At 35.2% G+C, this 13806-nt stretch overlaps 1 protein-coding gene and 1 long non-coding RNA gene across 2 annotated transcripts in view; one reads left to right on the top strand and one right to left on the bottom strand.

The window, feature by feature from the left end:
- Positions 1-13806, bottom strand: part of PRR16 (proline rich 16) — a 532382-nt gene that overhangs the window by 13429 nt on the left and 505147 nt on the right. The gene's annotated exons all lie outside the window — the stretch shown is intronic.
- Positions 3671-12184, top strand: LOC140640861 (uncharacterized). The gene is made up of 4 exons (XR_012037463.1): positions 3671-3820; positions 7877-8052; positions 10255-10779; positions 12062-12184. It is a non-coding gene; the product is annotated as an uncharacterized lncRNA (long non-coding RNA).

The raw sequence follows: 13806 nt of genomic DNA, 5'->3' as shown, positions 1-13806 counted from the left end.
TTTACTGAATGGGAGTGAGATAATACTTTAAGTTTAATGGGCAGGTGTCTAGGATATTTTTTACTTAACCTGAGGAAGGGTCAATTTCCTGCCACCTTTTCTTCAATCTTGCCACCATTATGAACTAGAAAATATGAGTGTCCATATTTAAATTTTCACACAGCCAAGAGAAAGAAGATTACCCTTGTAAATAAGACAAATAACTGAATGACAAGCAGTTTTTACTGCCGTTAAACTTGAAATTAATCGGAGAGCCATCGCAGGTTCTGTAACAACATTTGCCATGATACTTCTAGAATACAATTCATGACATATCACTTTAAAAGAAGCAAACTATACTACCAAAGTCCTACCACCGGGTTATATTCAGAATTCAGTAACTTCAATCACAGCCAAACCAAAAATAGTCTCAGTGACTCTCAAGGCACTTTTAGTTCACGTAGGGCCCATCCTATTTTATTTCCACAACAATGTGCCATTAGACAACCCCTATGATTTCTACATCTTCAATTTCACATTATCAATGGAATTGTTACTTTAATTTAACCCCAGAAATCAGTGTGCCTCTGGATATAACGGATTAGAGGAAGGGGCATCCTCTCAGTAAGGCCTTAGGGTACATACAATTAGAAGCTAGAAGCTTTGGGACTTTTGGTGTAAATAAAAACAACACCTTGCATTTCAATAGCCTCTAGGAACATCTCTTTATTAAATTACAGGGCAATGTTTCTCATCCTTTGCAGTACTAACATTTTGTTCTACATAATAGTTTTTGGAGGGGCAGGAAGCCATCCTGGATATTGTAGCATATTTATCCACAATCCTGGATTTAGGTCATTAATGTCTTAATCAAAAACTTAAATGGCATTACTTTGTTCATTCATTCAACTTCAAACTTGTGAACCCTGCAACTATCTGCAATGCAGCTACTGCATATACCTTTTATTCATAGGAAGAAATGTGGTTAGAAAACAGCAACACTTGCCCTATACAAAAACAATATTCTGAACTTCTAATAACAGTATTTTAGAAAGCTAAAACACAAGTTGCAAAATTTAGAGCTGAGAGTGAATTTTTTCATTTCATTCCCCCCATGAATTCAGAATCTATTGTTTAGCCTGACCACCAAAGACAATTTTTTTGTCCAAGATGGTCCAGTCCTGAGCAAAGTCTTGCATTTACATAGTTGTTGTCTATCCAATTACAGAAAAGTATGTTGGAAATGCACATACATGCACGAACTGCTCAAGGCACTTAGAAAGCAAAGGTGAATAAGATAGTCAAGTAAGAACCAAATGAATTTTGAGCAGACATAAGAGAAAAAATGAACTCTGCTTGAAGGAAGTGGAAAAGGTTTCCAAGCCAGCTTCCTTAGGAAGGACAAATAAAGTTTCAACAAGAAGGATAAACATTCAGGCAAAGCAGGGATGGAGTCAGAAGAGCACACGTCCAGGGACACGGAGAAATCAGTGCACTTAGAGCCTTGCCCACGGACCAGGGAGCAGGAGCAGAAGACAAAACCAGAGAGGATAGATGTTATCACATAGGTAATATAGGAAGACCGTCAATGTTTCTAACTGGAAAGTGATCTGGTTCGATCTGAAAGATAAAAAGATGGCTGTGCAGGTGTGTGGAGGATGAATGGAGAGTAGAGCCTGAATCAGAGAGTTAGGAGTCTACCATTAATGCAGTATTTCAGCTGAAAGAGAATGAGATACTGAATGGACAAAAACAGCATTAGGGATTGGGATGAGGGAATGGGCTTGTGCAGTATTTAGGATCTAGATGGAAAGACCATGAAAAATGATTGGAGTGGGAAGGAAAGAGGTGAGGGAGATTTTTCTTTATTGTTTACTGGTATGATGACTTGGGTGGATGCAGGTACAGGGGAAACATATTAACTGGAGAGGATAAACTATTATCCCAAACACCAAAACAACATGTACCACAAAGGATATTTAATATATTCAAGTGGAAATTATAGGAATATTGGTTAAAATGGGAAATCTGTGTTCTTAAATCTCAAGCTCTTCAAAACAAACTGTATTTGCTGATATGACTTCTACTAATTAAAGAGGATCATATTGGGAATCTTTAAACTTTATTTCTGTAAGTATCATGCCTTAAAAATAGTAAGGTTAGAGAATGTGCAGGGAACTAGCCTGAAAGGGCAGCGTGTCTCATTGGAGTGAAGATAATGACTGATTAATTTACTAGAATCCTTTGGCATTCTAAATAAATACAGTGGCTGGCTTTGTGAAGTCACAAATCCCTTAGAGCATCAGATAAAAGTTACAGACTTGACGCATTAAAAATAAGCAGATTTACACATAAAGAACGTTTTTCTTATGAATTCAAGATGACTTTCCATAACACGCATTGCAAGGACCTTAGCTTCAGAGCTCTTGGTTTAGGGGTGGACATATTTAATCATAGATCAGTATTACTTTAAAAAAAGTCAAATATATATTTAGAAGTATCTCTTCAGTAATAGGAAGTATTCTCTTTTCCAAATAAACTCCTATAAATCAGGATTTCACAATTCAGTACTGTTGACATTTGGGTTGGGCAATTAATTCTTTGTTGTGGACTGGGAAGGGGAAATTCGGTCAAGCACTGTAAAAACGGTTAGTAGCATTGTTAACCTTTACCCATTAGGTGCCATTAAGACTGCAAATATCTCTAGACATTGTCAAATGTCTCCTGGGAGGCAAAATGGCCCCATTTGAGAACCATCCATACAGGCAATGACTTTTATCTTCATAAAACTCCCACATAAGAGATAAAGTTAGGTATTCTCTTTGTGAAGAAAAATATTTTCATAGTAAGCTTTCCTAGAACAGATTACAAAGTTAGTAAGAAACTAAGACCAGTATTCAGATCCCCTGTTTTGGGGGGGGGGGGCATCTCTTCATCTTTTTCATACATTCCCAGTCTTACTGTAGGAATAAAAATTATCTCCTCTTCAGAGATGGTAAGAATTACACAACAAAGTCATAACAAGTTGTTGTCTTCTATCAATTTAATTTCTTCTTTCTTTTTAATAAACTTCCTCTATAAGAAATTAAACACCCCAACTTAATAAAGAAATTGGTATTTTCATAGCAGCAAGAAATGCATCTACTCAAAAATAAATGAAACATTATAAAAACTAGTTAGTAACAGAATATATTACCATCTGCAGCACGAGCAAATCTGTATTCTTATGGTAAATCTTACTTTATTTAGTTCTATAATGGGGAATCTGCAAGTTATGCACAAGTTATGGAATATATTGGCAACAGATATAAAAATCTGCTAATACCCATACACAGAGATACTGATATTTTAGTATAAATGCTGCATTATCCTTCTTTGCCATTTCTTTGTCCCTAGTCTGTAAAACTACTCATTTTGTCTCTCCCTTTATCATCATTTTTATTTCTTTTTACTTATTTGTCTGTGTGCTAATATCTGTATTAGCTCTTTACATCCATTACCTTGTCTCCTTATAATATTCTCCATTTTTTTTCTGGGGGACACTTCCCCCCAACTCCTTGTCAACATGTTTTAGGCAGTCTGATTGTATTGAGTGGTAGCTTCTGAAAAACTTTTAAACAGAAAGCTGGTACACACTTTTGTCTGAATTTTTCTTCCTTTGTTCCATCCAGCTGCCAAGAATGTAATTTGATGGCCAGAGTTCTTGCTGCCAGTTTGTACAATTAGTATGAATTGGCTATGTCAGAGATGGCCAAGAGAGATGCCTAATAGAAACACAGTCCTCGAGGGCTTTGTGAATGAGAGCTGCCATATCAGCCCTGATCTGCCTCAAGACTTCCATGTAAGAAACAAACTTGTAATTTATCTTTTTAACAGCACTGTGATTTGGGGACTCTTACTCACTTAGGAACTGAATCTTAATAGATACAGGTGAACATCCATTCTAATCTCAAGATGGAGCATGTGACCTGAGACTAAACCAAAGAGCCTATCACATCCCTAGGTTTTAGGGGAACTCATGCACTAAAATAATATTCTACATAAAATCTATGTAAAATAGTATATTTGTAGCTATCTCAAGAAACTTAATTTGCTATAAAAATTTGGTGAATGAAGTACAGAGATACTGTTATTCTGACAAAAGGTCTTAGTATGTTTTGGTTTAAATATCAAAATCTAAATGAGCTTGGGCCAAGTCTTCCTTCATGGAAGGACTGCATATGGTTTCAAGGGATGGCACTGAATAACGTCAGGATTGTGCAATTAAAACAAATATTTAGGCAATCATGAACATTCTTTTTGCAGGCATTGAAAACTATAATTAACATAGTCTGATGCAATTCTAAAAAATTCTGGGATTCATGATTTGTAGAAAACTATGATATTTGGTGCCTAACTGCATGACACATTTTGTGACAAAGTATTACCGATCAAGCTAAATAATCTTCATTCAAGCTGGCACTCAATCCTTCTGGATCTCTTGCACAAATGTCACAATCACAGTGTCTTCTGCTTGGTTAGTGAGAAAGAGAATAAAGAAGTTAGAAGCTTGTAAGGCTTCTAACAAAATTTAAAAAGTAAAAATAAAAATAGTAATAATAATAATGACAGGAAATGTTAGTTTTATTATTAACAATCTTCAATTCTCAGTTATTAAGTGCAGCTCAAACAATTTATCGAGCCATTGGAGTGCTACTAAAAAATACATAGGGAATGTCTGATTGGTAGATTTCAAATAATCATTACTGAGAGTCATAAAGATATTTGACCAATACTGAATTGTGCATGCCCTATCTCAGGAAATATTGTATATATTCCAGATAGAGCAGTAAGCAAAACAGACAGAAGTCTTTACAATTTAATGATGGGATCAATGGGAAAGGAGCTAAGTCCGATTTTAGGGGAGCTGGGTAAGGGTGAGGAGAGGAGGAAGCAGAAATATGCTTTTCTGAAGAGAAGAATGCTAATCTCTTTGGTTTTGACCAGTTAAAGGGAAGGAAGAAGAAACAGTGCTTCGATGCCTCTAAAGGTGAGAGAGTATTACATTTTGGGCAAAATTGTATCACATTGTATGACTGAAGCTTAGGCTCTACAAATAGGCCAGAACTGAGTACAACGGCAGACAACCATGTGAATTTTCCACCTTATTTAAATCTGAAAAGATTTATCCAAATCCAGAAAAAAGATAGGGCAACTGCAAGATGTTTCTATGCTTGTTTTCAATATTAACCTTAATTTTGAACTAATGCATCATTAATGAAAATCCTTGGAAATACGAACGACATAAAGAATCATAAAATAACATACTTCTGACACACAGAGGTATCCAGTATTTTAGCTCTAGCATATCTTATTCCAGTCCTTAAAACCTTTTCCTTAGTTGAACTAATTTTCAAGGTAGAATATTTTTATGACATGATACCAAAAAATGACCGTAACATTATTTAATGGCCACATAATAATTTAAGGTAAAGCTAAGTTCCTGCTCATTTTTAAAATTAATGTATATAGTTCCTTACCATAAAAAAACTAACAAATATATTTGTTATATATAATATATATATTATATATATATAATATATCCTATATTGGATATAGGATTTTATTTTTTCTGAAAGGTAACAAAGGCTTTTTTTTAAGATTTTATTTATTTATTCATGAGACAGAGAGAGAGAGAGAGAGTGAGAGAGAGAGCTGGACACAGGCAGAGGGAGAAGCAGGCTCCATGCAGGGAGCCCAACATAAGACTCAATCCTGGGTCTCCAGGATCACATCCTGGGCTGAAGGCAGCACTAAACCACTGAGCCACCTGGGCTGCCCGGATATAGGATTTTATACCAAAGCAAATATACTTAGAGACTGCAAAAAGTGTGCTCTTTTGACATTATCCCAGGACATGCTTTGAAAAAACAAAATAGGAAATGATCCAATAACAATTAAGTTTGTGAAATAATGCATATAATATTTTTTCGCCATGGAGAGTCTTTTAACAAAACAGCATTGAGATTTTGATAATCATGCCTCAAGGAAAACTAGTTGGATTTTCTTTGCCTTTCCTTTAATTACTTTATGACAAAACACTCTTTATATACTTGCTATTTATCTAAGTATGACATACTCCCCAGAATACTGTATTAAAGAACCAAAAAAAGAAAAAAAGCAAACTAAGATGAAGTAAAAATTACTTAGGATATTTTAAATATCCCAATAAAAGTATATTCTATAGACCTCTTAAAATATTTTTCTAGAAATAATGCATGCTAATATTAAAAAATGCAAACAAGACAGGGGCCCCTGGGTGGCTCAGTCAATTATGTGTCCAACTCTTGGTTTTGGCTCAGGCCATGATCTCAGGGTAGTGATATTGAGCTCTGCATGGGCCTCTCAGGCTGTGCAGTGGGAGTGGAGCCTGCTTACTATTCTCTGTCTCCTTTTCCCTCTGTCCCCTGCTCATGAATGCATGCAGCTCTCTCCCTCTCATAAAAAAAAAAAAAGAAAAAAGCAAACATGACACACAATCAGAATTGCATTTCTTCAACATATCCTAAGTTCTGTCATAAGAAATCACCATCATTAACATCTGAGGAACACTATATGTACCATCTCCAACTCACATATGCAGATATAAGGGCAGGTAAGAAGATAGATAAATAGATCAATAATAGAGTTATAGATAAGTAGATGGCATTTAAATTTTGCATTGGGTGGTATTCTATATTTAAGAAGTATTCTAATTAACCTAATTTAACAGAAGCAATACATACTTCGTGTAACCTAAACAAATTGGTAAGTTGCAAGTCAATGTTTCTTAAACACATAAAATATTTCATAAATCCCTATAAAGTTAGGATCAAATTTAGATACAAACTGAGTTTTAAGTCTTTTTTCTAAGTAGGCTTCACACTCAGCATGGAGCCCAATGCAGGGCTTGAACTCACAACCCTGAGATCAAGACCTGAGCTGAAATCAAGAGTGGGATTCTTAACCAAATGAGCCACCCAGCACCCTAAGAGTTCCAAGTCTTTTTAAAACTACATAATTAGACTTCAAAAATATACATTTCCTAATTGCAATAAAAGATGAAGGAATTAGCTTGCTTCAACTTCTTTCTACTTTAACTAGATTACAAAGTATTGGAATGAATTTTTCTTGAGATCAGTATGGTACTTCATTGGGCAGATTATACACTCTATTTCAAGGAAAATTTCCCCTTACATCTTTGAATATTTTTGTGTTCCACATATTCAAAACTCCAATTATACTTCCTCTCCTTGACTATTTCCACCTATAGTCTTTTTTATGTCTTTATTGGCTTTCTTCGTAAGTAATTTCCTCAAGCCTATATAGTGGGTTTTCTATTATTTCTGTTTTTATTTTATTTTTATAATATTGTTATCACTCTCTTTGTAAAGAGAGGTTTATTTATTTATTTATTTATTTATTTATTTATTGTAATTGCTTTGCAATTTGAGGAATGATTTATCTGAAATCCTGTTTTCCCTTCACAGGTAAATTCTTCCATAATGTATGCTACGTATATTTTACTTCTTTTATAGTTTCTATTCATAAAGCCACATGTTTTACTCTCCTCCCCCCATTGTGGGTTATCTTTAAAAGATGGCAGTCTGTACACTAAAAACTGTCAAATGAGTAGATAAGGGAACAAGAAAGGGAATGAGCTCTAACTTGGAATGATATTGATTGGAATATCCTTTTACCAAGTCTGATATTTCTTTTTGGTACAAACCAATCCCCCTTCCACACGCCTCCGAGAGTAGGTGTTGAAGCAGTAGTGAGTTGGTGGAGCTTATAGTAAATCTCCTTGAGACACAGCACTTCATGTTGAGACCTGGTGACAGATGCTTCCTCTCCTTTGTTCATTCCTCTTGACATTCAGGACTCTCCTTGGCAGAGAAGGTTCAGCTTTGGAAAATGGTTTTTGTTGGGTTTCTTCTGCATCATATTTACTGCCAAGTTGTGAGACTGAATTAAATTTCCACGAGGATGTGTTTGGATGCTGTAGTGGCCCATCCTAGAGCTCAGATCTTCTCACCACACTATAAATATGATGAGGTAAGTTTCTTTTTTATGGATGCATTGTGCTGCTTCATTTCACAGGTAGTGGCCAGAACCACTCGCAGCATGTTTGGGCTGTGGCACAATATTGCCTCATAGGGAGCACTGGTCATCAATAGATTTTGAAGGAGGAATAGAAGATTTAAAAGCTCTCTATTCTGACATTCATAACTGGAAAAATGATTTTATGCTTATAATCTTTAAAATATTGCAGGTGTATTTAAGGTGTGTATGCAAGGATATGCAAGGATACTTTAGGTATTATCAGAAAGGATTCAAGTCTATTTGTTTATTCTTAACTTAGCTAACATTTCTAACATCCTTAGTCTGTACCATGAACTACATGAATTACCAGAAAATGCAGAAACGAACTCTTCATGTTGTGATCATGGGGCTCACAAATCCAGTAACAAGACAAATACAGATAAATAAGCAAATAAAATGCAGTGTGTGTGTGTGTGTGTGTGTGTGTGTGTGTGTGTGTGTTTCTAGGCCACACATACTCCAATAGAGGTAAAAGAACTCAGGGAAGGGAGCAAATGACTTGTTTAGCATTACAAAGAGAAGCAGATATCTGAATTGTGGCTTAAAATGTTGATGGTAATTTATGAAGCAGAGGTGGGCAGGGGGAGCTCATGAGAAAACCGTGTGCACAAAGAAAGGCAGGAAGTCCTAAGATCTCTCCATTTGTTGTGGGGCAGCAAGCACCACTTTGTTTCTAGAAGACAGGGTCCATGTAAGAGGGACACAGGTGAGTTTGGATAGGTAGGCTTGCTGGGGACAAGATCATTAAGGACTTTGAGTTTTACCCATAAAGAAATAGGGGATAATGCAGGACATCATTTTGAGATTCCAACGAACTATGAGATGCAAGACTGACCCATTCCATCATACAGTCTTTCTCAAGATTGGATGCTAATTTCCTAATTCTGCAGTTTCTAAATAACATATCATCACAGCTTCACCTCTATCCTGCCAGGCATACCTACTCATACTGAACAACTCTATTATATCTTAATGCTACTCAGATACCATAATATGAAAGGATTTCTATTCCATTATTTCATTAGCCTCACAGCAATATATAAATTATCCCTACTCAAGACCACAGTGGTAGGCAATGTCTGAACAATGTCTGTTCTTGAACTGTTTTATTACTCTTAGGTTAAGTTTGCCAAATATGTGTTCCTTTCCAACATTCTTCAGGTTTAATAGAAATCCTAAGAAATGTAATTTGCAAACAGCTCTTACTGCAATCATTTCATTTCTTCCAAATAATTTTGCAAACATTTATTTCTTGTAATTTCCTGCTCATAAAATCCCAGGTGGATTTGGTAGATGAAGTCTATTCTTTTCTCCATACCTATTAAACCAGGACTATGAGTTCTTGAGGGTTAGGTTTTTGCTTCAGCTTCTCCAAGTGTTCAATCAGAGAGAGAATCAGAAAGTTGCTAAATTCAATTTATTCTTTTGCAAAATTATGGATAGTTTCCAAGGAGTGAGAGAATAAGCAAATGGTGGCCAAAATATTTTGGAGAAATCCCAGGATGAGCAGAATGTGAGTAAAGTGTAAAAAAAAAAAAAAGTAAAAATAAGCAGTATTAAGGAAAGATTTAGTAATTTTACAATACCTCGCCCTGGTTCTTTAAAACTTTTTCTACAATGATATTGTGTGACTCTACTCTTCTGCAAAGACTCATCTATGTCTATTGGAAACAAAAATATGGGAAAATTTATTGTATAGAGTGGAAATCACATATTGTATGATTTCATTTCTAAGAAATGCCAAAATGAAAGAAATCCATGGAAATCAAAAGTAAATTGGCAGTTGTTTAGGGTTAGGAATGATACTGGGGTGGGGTGAGAAGTGACTTTTAATGGTATGGAGTTTCTTTTGAGGGTAATAAAATATTCTAAAATTAAATTGTGGTAATGGCTGCATAATTTGTTGAATATACTAAAAACTACTGGTTGTATGCTTCAAAATGGTGGTTTTCATGGGCTGTGAATCCTCTCAATACAGTCGCTTTTCAGAAAGTAGATGGCAAGAATCCAATTGTGATTTTTTTAATGCAAAGGATATATGAATTTTTCTAATGCAAAGGACATATACAAGAGGGGTGACACAATCGGATACAATGAGAACTGGGCTCAAGATGCCATATTGACTATTCCTTTTCCTTCTGTTTCTCTGAATAGTTCCTTTCTGATGACAAATTGCATCCAGTGACATCACAAGATTGTTAGGCTATTTTCAATCCCCCTTTGTGATTTGACCATTGTGAAAAAAGAAACTTCTAAACCCTGTGAAATCAAAACTATTTCTGGATATTCAGGGAGGTAAGACTGCTGAATTTAGAACTCAGATGACCAACATCTTCAAATCTTCAAATTTGAGGGCAAGAGGGTAGATCACAGTGTATTTGTGACCCTTTTCTTCACGTCCTTTCGGATACTACCCTTCCCTAGAAATGGAGTTTACATTGTTTTGGTGACTGTCAAGAACTGTGTCTGAAGAAGTTGTGAAATATACATTTTCTTACTGAAGAGTATCATCAGCACAGAACTTTGTGAGAGTCTGCTGTTTGAGCTGGCCGTCAGAAAACATGTTGCTCACTCCCCCAACACTAGGAGGCATCACAGGTCAACCATGTCTCTCAAGTACCTGCAATTTGGACTAAGATATGTTGCCCTGATAACAACGGAAGTCTCAGGGGCTTGAAGGTAGGGGTTTCAGCAGTCTAAAGAAGTGAAGGCTAGGTTTTAACCCTTTTCAGTGATATGCTCCTAATTCTTGCTATGGTCACGTTGAATTGTTGTTATCCAATCTTGATCACCTATTCCCAAAATATGAGCAAATGTGAGGTGATTAAATTGAAGAATAGTTACATAGATATTTTGTTTAATCAGTAGCTTTCACATCACCTTTTTTTTTTAAGATTTTATTTATTTATTCAGAGAGAGACAGAGAGACAGAGAGAGAGAGAGAGGCAGAAACACAGGCAGAGGGAGAAGCAGACTCCATGCAGGGAGCCCAATGCGTGACTCGATCCTGGGACTCCAGGATCACGCCCTGGGCCAAAGGCAGGCGCTAAACCACTGAGCCACTCAGGGATCCCCTCACATCACCTTTTAAAACATTTACTCACTCTTAGTATTCTGATCTTTAAGATAAAGCAACTACTGATAGAAATGGTGACTTTATGAAGACAAAATAAGAAAAAATAAAACTTAAAATACTTTGAAATGACATGCTGAAATTAAGCATTCTATACTCAAAATTTGTTATTAATCTGAATAATATTGAACTATTTTTGGGGGGAGGGGGGAATCCCTCAGTGGCTCAGTGGCTCCATGGCGTGATCCTGGAGTCCTACATGGAGCCTGCTTCTCCCTCTGCCTGTGTCTCTGACTCTCTCTCTGTGTGTGTCTCTCATGAATAAATAAAATCTTTAAAAATAATAATAATAAATAAACTCATTTTTTAAGAATTTTACTAGTATACAAAAGCACCATTTGGTCAATCACAGCAGTATCTTTCAAGTTCATTCATTTCATCAAATATTTCACTAGCTTCTACTGTATACCCATCTCCAGAATTGAGCTGTTAACAGTCTTGGGGGAAAAGAAGACTTTTGTACTTTTTGAGGATTTGAGATGCTAGAACACCATTGAAATGGAAGATTCAGTTTAATCTGATTAGTTCAAGAAAGAATTTATTTTAAAAAAAAGGGAGGGGAATTGAGTTGAGTATTTAAAATGGGTAAAAACAAAACACACCCCTTAGATAATGAAAATGTCGCCCATATAGGTAGCTGTTATTTGCAATGCATATATCATATGAAAGACTCACTCAGACTATATTTAAACTTCTATGTATCTTTGAAAAAGATTGAGATGATGAAACAGAAAAGTGGGAAGGGAGTTGAGGAGGTACTTCACAAAGGAGGAAAACCCAATGGCCAAAAGATAATTGTTTTTAAAAATGCTCAACTTCATTAAGCAGCAGATAATGCAGCTGAAGAACATACCATGATGCCAATTCATATATGTCAGAATCGATGAAACAAGACGGGCAATGCCAAATTCTTGGAAGGATGTGATACAATCATAACTTTCATATACCACTGATGTAAGTATACATTCGCATAGACATTTTGTAAAAACTATTTGAAGTATCCATTAAAGTTGAAAATACAGATACACAGACTCATTGATTCCATTATTAGGTTTATATTGAGCACAGAGACAGTTTTACCAAAGTGCAAGTATTAGAATGTTTATAGTGTCACAATTTATAATAACCCCAAACTGCAAACCGTACTATTAATGATGCCTGTTGACACTGAAATGAATAAATAATAGTATTATTTTAATAATAGCAATATATACCAATAAGAAGAAAAATCGAAACTACTTACAACATGAATGAATCTCAGAGACATAATGTCAATTGCAAGAAGTTATGAAAGACTATATACTTACCTTGCTGTGTATATAAAGTACAAAACAGATAAAACTAACCTGTGCCATTAGAAATCAAAAAAGCAGTTAACTTGAGTGTGAGAGTGATGAGTGACTCAAAAGGAACATATGGGGCTCTGGAAAGGCTGGTAATGATCTATTTCTGGATCTCAGTGCTGGCTACACAGTATGCTTAGTTTGGGAAAAGCCATCAAACTGTAAACTGATGATACATGCACATTAATAGATGCATACTGTAACTAAATAAGGATTTTTTAAAATGAGGTAAAAGAGGTCTAGAAAAAAGTAAGATTACTTCTTTATTAAGAGGTACTTTTCAGTCACATATTTTCAGAAAAAAAATGCTTTCTTAAATGAAAATAAAGTTGAAGAAAAAAGATGAAAAGACAGAAGTTTAAACACTAAAAAATGTCTCCAGAGCTGGATTTTTTTCACAGTTTATATAACACAATCTGCTTAAGCCGATCTATTCTAAACGGCCTTTCACCACCATGACAGTCCAAAATCAACAACTCTTATTTATATATGTAAGGTCATTCCAGGGGACATCTGAATCATCAAAGACGGACAAAGATGTGTTCAATTTCATTTATGTCAATTTGCTTAACTCTTCCGTCTTTGAACATCAGTAGAACCATGTGTGATAACTAAGGGAAAATATTTCAGATTATTTGCTTAAGTAGGTGGTCATGCAAGGGTCTATAGCCCACTATTTATATTTTAAACACTTGCTATTTTATTTTAGAACCATGTAATTTTCTTTTCTATTTTTCATGATGAATAATATTTCATTATACACCCTCCCAACACAGAATATTTGATGTCCATACATCACTTTAAAAACAGAGATAACTCCATGCCAAAAGACATGTCACTTATAAGGCTCAACTTCATTTTGCAACAGAAAATGCAAATAAAAAACACAGTATGATACTAATACATATGCATTAAAATAGATAAAACAAAGGATGGAGGATGCCAAGTTCTACCACAATTTCTTTATCCATTTATCTGTCAAGACTTTGTTGGTTTCCATGTCTTGGTTGTTCTAACACTGCTATGGATACCTTTTTGAGAAAATGAATGCCCTTCCTTATATTTATGCCCAGAAATGAGACTGTGTTCATTCTATTTTTAATTATTTGAGGAACCTCCATACTTTTCTTCAACAGTGGCTATATTAAAACTCTTCATGATAGAGAATTTAAAACAAAAGTTAGATCTCTCAATTCTCATTCTGTTTTAAAACCTGCCTAACAAACTATC

Source organism: Canis lupus, chromosome 10, assembly GCF_048164855.1.
Source record: "Canis lupus baileyi chromosome 10, mCanLup2.hap1, whole genome shotgun sequence".
Classification (NCBI taxonomy): domain Eukaryota; kingdom Metazoa; phylum Chordata; class Mammalia; order Carnivora; family Canidae; genus Canis; species Canis lupus.
The sequence above is the reverse complement of the archived record's forward strand: the minus strand, read 5'-3'. Positions and strand labels throughout refer to the sequence as shown.